Genomic DNA, 5,631 nt, shown 5'->3' on the forward strand with positions numbered 1-5,631 from the left:
CTTTAAATTCTGACTGTTGAGAACGATGAGAGATACGCACAATCCACTAAAAACATTGTGTATAATGAAGTATTTAATGACCAAGCTACCATAGATTGATTATGCTTGCTTTTTCACTTTGAGACTCAAGGTAATAAAACATGAATTCTGGCCTGTTTGTTTTTTAAGTTAAAATCACTTTGATTTTAACTTTAACTTTAACTCAACATACTATACAACAAAAATACATATTTTCCAAGTCAAAAATTTTAACTTTAACTTTAACTCAACACATTACACAATAAAAACACACGTTTCCCAAGTCAAATTTATAATCTCAACTCATTTGTCCTTTTTCACAATCAAAATCAAAATTACTATAACTCTAAATCCAAACGCACCGAAACTATACCTATCTAACAAGATACTTCACAATCTAACATTTTCAAAATTACTTTATTTGATTTCCAATCTTATTGTCCTTCAATTAGGTTCCGTTGGAGCTACATGTCAATTATTCTATTGGCTCTACTATTTCACTTATGTTCGATGAAGTGGCAAAACAAGTTAGTCAAGATAAATTACTGAACTTATTGAGTGACAATGACAGTACTCTTTACCTCCACACCTTCTTAAGATTGTTCACTCCATCCATTTGTTGCAAATAAAGATGGGCTAATCCCCGGACAACACAGTGAACGGATTTTATGCTGAAAAAATTCTTCACATTCCATATTAATTATACTAATGTTGTATAAATTCAAAAATGGAATCTATATTAGAACGATAGAGCTGTCAATACTCACTTAATTTAATTTAATTTAATTTATTTTTATATACTTATAAAAGATCCCTCCAATGATCATCTTAGTGTTGATGTTCCGTTTGCCGAAACTTCTTCTGCAAACATTAGGAAGAGAAGTACTCATATATTAGGACCCGAATCCACCAAAAAAGCAAAACCCAAAAGCTAATATAAGAAAATGAATTAATTTGATACTTAAAAATATAATGGACTTAGACGATTCTCACTGATGCTTATGCTCTTTTCCTGGAAGGACACCTGATGAAGAAGCACCAACCAATGCAAAATAAGGAATGTCTCCATACCGAGAATTTTTTTCAACTGGATTTATTTTCAAATTCCAATCAAACTGTGGCAATTTCAGACATCATTGAATTCCAGCTTTGTACAATTCTAATCTAATAAATTTTTAATTTAAGGTGTGAAATCAATGGCACTTTTAAGGATGTGCTTTGAGCATGTCTATTGTAGAAAATGTTTAGAAGAGACTGCTGAGTAAAATATTTCTTATAAAGCTAGACAAACTTACATATTCAAAATTTTACATCAATTTCTCCAAATATATGGTTGCGTATAATTTAAAAGTATGGTCACATATCACTTAACACAATTTCAGAACACAAACAGCCTGTATCGAATAAATCTGCACTTGCCCGTATCACGATTGAGGGAAATGGAGGGGAGGGGAGTTCATATAGAATTTTCCCAAAAGTTCCATCCGATCAACTCCCCTGCCTTTCCCTCCAATTCCTCCATGTCAAAAAAAAAAATCATTGCCTAAGAAGCTATTCCATTGCTTCTATATAACTAAAAAGACTGATAAATCATATATACACATATGATATCAAATTCTACCTGATATTCGAGACAACTTGAAGGAAGTCCCCATAAGAACTTTTGTAGACAATTACAGATGTGGAGGTACTGATAACCAAATAATTACTCAACTCCTACGAGAAATGATTTCTGAAAGGGAAAAAAAGGTATTAGTGACTAGGTTTGACACTCTGCAGTAGTAGGTTACATGCAAAAGAACATCAAAAGCAAAAAGATAGATGAATGCTACGGCCATAGATAGAAGCCACAACAGATAATTGCATCAAACTAAAAACTGGGAAAACATTTTCACTTAATTAAACATTAATTATCAAGACTTACCATCCCAAATAAAAACATCATACAAAGAGCAGCTACAATCGATAGTCTTGCGCCCGAGAGAGATGCCTCAATCAAATCTAGAGGAATTCTCCTGATGGCGGAAAGTATAGTTTTGGCGATTCACACCAAGCGATTACGATATGCAGAGGAAGAACGATAAGAAGAGTTGAGGCACGGAGGTGAGGGTACCGTTGTAGAAGAGATTGATAGAGAGTGAGGACAAAAAGTGGATGGCGACATACAAATAAATGAAAAGTATTCAAAATTTTTACTAAAAGCAATGTCTTAAGACTGTGTCACAGCATTTTAAGAGAGCTCGTGGAAGCGAGAAGCCTGTATGACAGTATTTCTTCAAGTAATAAAGCAGGTCCATTTTAAGAGTGCCCGTGGCAATTTATCCCATTATTTTTTTTAGAGTGATTTTAGTCCCAGAAAGATACTATTGTCAGGGGTTTGGTCCCTCAAAAATTTTTACCATGGTTTTCATCCCTCAATTTCCATTCCGTCTGATGTTTTAGTCATGCTGTCTTCTTGCGCGTACTAACCGTGACGGAAATCTCACGTTGCGGATGAGCTGGACCTAACTCCGTTAACCACCCTCCTAAATTGCCAAAAACGGCGTCGTTGTCTTCTGTTGAGTTATGGAGCCTGAAGTACTGTGATTACATCATTGGTGATGTAATTAGGGTTTGTTCCCTTTATAAGTAGCAACTTATATCTTTTGTAACCTTAACTCAAAAATAGTAGAATACCTGGCTTGGCGGCACCCCCAAACGTAGTCAGAATTTCTGACGAACTGGGTAATCAATTTCGTGTGTCCTTTCTGCTTTTCGTTCATATTGTCTTCCACTATCGTCTATCAGGCGCAACATCTTCCTCGATGAACCAAGTTAAGCCATTCCCGCCAAAATTACCACTGACAGTGTCGTTTGGGTTTCTAGGTCAAACCGAGAGCCCCAAATGTTGTAATCGTCGCACAATTTGATTTCGGTTTGTTGTTATTTGCAAATTGAAGAGGCGAAAATTTCAATTGTGGCAGCAGTATACTCGATCGAAGCAATTTGGGGTTGATTCCGTTCCGTTTTTTGGCATCGGTCAGTCAAAATTCCCTTCCCTTTTCACTTTTTGTTGTTGAATTGCAATTGGAATATTTGGGGATGGCAAAAAGCCGACTTTGGTTGTTGTCCCATACTGTTGTGAAGCAAATGTTGTCCAATGGCAGTGGGAAACTTCCACTTTGTTGTATGCTTTTGTTCCTCCCATCACGGTCTTTTACTCGTCTTTCTTTGCTCTGTGGTCCCTTTTTGTCGTCCCATTTGTGTTCACTGCTCTCTGTTGTTGTCCCCTTGTTGGTTGTTGTCGTCACTTTTTCTTTGTGGTCCTTTCTTCTTGTCGTCAACCTTTTGTGGTTCACTGCATTTGGTTCGAAGCAATACTAATGTTTTTTTGTTTTTTGTTTTTTTTTTGTTCAGAGCAATACTAATGGATGAGAACTTATACACATTGATTTTTCACCATGGGGGTGAGTTTGTCTCTGAACTCCGTGTGCAATATGTTGGTGGAGAAATTGATGTATGGGGGGAGGTAGATATTGACCTAGTATCAAAACCCACCATTAATAACTTATATGTTGAGCATGGATATAGAAAACCAAAGAAGATCTTGTGGTTGGTTCTCGGTTTAGAAGTGCATGAAGGGCTGAGGGATTTTGAGACAGATCAAGATGCTAACACACTATATGCATCTATTAGAAATGTGAGAGAAATCGAGTTCTACTTCATCCAAAATGAAGAAGAGATTGTTGTAGCAAACCTTGCAAATCAAGTTTAGCAATTTGTAGTTTCTGATGAAGATGACAGTGAAGATGACAATGAAGATGAAGAACAAGATGAAGATGCATGGAGAGCTTGCAATGCACTGAACAGAACAGCTAGGGAAGAACAGCCAGTGATGATGTCTCAACAAGCAAACAACATATCTTAGCCTACCATGCCTCATCCAGTACCAATAAGACCTCAAAAGCTAGGGGTCAGACCATTGAGGAGAAAACCAACAACAAATGATTCAGGCAATGGTACAGCAACGTCAACTTCACCAACTCAGACTCAGCATTCAATTGCACCAACCACATTAGTTCATAATATTATTGTGCAGGTGGGTTTGTTTTTATGTTACTGTACTTGTGCTGGTGGCATGCTCTTTGGACTTGTGGTTGTGGATGTGCTTGTGGTTGTGCTGGTGGTTCTAAATGTGCTCGTGGTTGTGCTTATGCTTGTGCTTCTAGTGGTGTGTTTTGTAAGGAAATGATGTGCTTATGCTTGTGTTTTGCAGGGAATGTCACCATCCATGTATCAAGAATTGGCTAGTGGCCCCTCCAGTGCTCATGTTGACTCAACACCAAGAAGACCTAAGAAGCTAGCAAACAAGCCAAAAAAGGATTCAAGGAAGCGAAAGAAGTAGTCCATTTTGTATAGAGAATATTGTGGTTTGAGAATACTTTTGGTGATATTAGGAGTATTTGTGGCCATTGCCTTTTGATAGCATTTTGTATAGAGAATTGTTAATGAATGGCAGCACTATCCTTATGTATCTGCGGCCATTTGCTTTAGACCATATTTGCTTTTTGTCCACCATTTTGGTGAGTCGGTGACTTTCAATATTGGCAAATGTATATAGCATATGTATTCCATCATTTCTGCAATGCAAGTTCTTTTGTGCATATGGTTTACAGATTGCAAGTTGTTATATTGATTGCAAGTCCCATATGGTATACAGATTGCAAGTTGCATTTGCTGTACAGTTTTTTTTTATTTAAATGCCAACATGGTGCTGTACAGATTGCATATGGTTTACAGTTTTTTTGGTGCAATGGTGTTATACAGATTGCATTTGCTAGAGAGTCACAGCAGTGAAATCAATGCACATTGCATTTGCTATACAGTCAAAGAAGTGAAATCAATGTTATACATATTGCCAACATGGTGCTATACAGATTGCATATGGTTTACAGTTTTTTTTTGTGCCAACATATGCTAACCAGTGCAAGTTCCAAAGCAGTGAAATAAAATTGCAGATGGAGATGGACAAATGGACAAGAACTTGACAAATGCATTTCATTACCAATATCAATACAGATCAAGTCATACACAGGGCTGAGTTGGATAGCAACTTGCAAAAACTTCCAACTCATTGCTCTAAAACTACCACAGTTGTACGGACCCGAATGTGGACTCTCATTGGAGCCCGCATGCGCGCTTTTGGATCACGCGGCTTGAGAGTGTCTACCTTCTCGGGGGATGCGTGACGGACACGCGTGAGAATGAGTCGCCACTTATCATTTTACGACCCGAAGGTCGAGAATCGATAAGTTACCCGGGTTTAGGGGTACGAAACACCTAGTTTTACTAAGGCATTGGTAATGTGGAACCAGAAAGTCCGAGTTTGGGGGTTCATGTTACGTGCGGCCCTATATCTCGCACGCCCTTTCGGTACTCTAGCTTGCTAGGCTTGCATGTTTTAATTATTTACCACGTGAATTAAGTTGCGCTCGACTTGCACGTTTTGACACCGGAAATTCGGTAAATTAAACGATGTCGGTTGAGAAGCCAAGAGAGAAGTAAACCCGCGTGTCGGGGAATCGGTTCACAATCTTACGTTACAGTTCATCAAACTATGATGTTTGAATTCCT

At 37.8% G+C, this 5,631-nt stretch overlaps 1 long non-coding RNA gene across 2 annotated transcripts; it reads right to left on the minus strand.

The window, feature by feature from the left end:
- Positions 1-313: 313 nt before the first annotated feature.
- LOC116192590 lies at positions 314-2,191 on the minus strand. Of its 2 annotated transcripts, none has more exons than XR_004154110.1 (3): positions 1,943-2,191; positions 1,640-1,750; positions 314-879 (listed from the first exon to the last, which is right to left on the minus strand). It is a non-coding gene; the product is annotated as an uncharacterized LOC116192590 (long non-coding RNA). The 2 variants fall into 2 exon arrangements; XR_004154109.1 differs by having other exon boundaries at positions 314-1,042.
- Between the last annotated feature and the right edge of the window lie 3,440 nt (positions 2,192-5,631).

This window comes from Punica granatum, chromosome 1 (assembly GCF_007655135.1).
Source record: "Punica granatum isolate Tunisia-2019 chromosome 1, ASM765513v2, whole genome shotgun sequence".
Lineage (NCBI taxonomy): Eukaryota > Viridiplantae > Streptophyta > Magnoliopsida > Myrtales > Lythraceae > Punica > Punica granatum.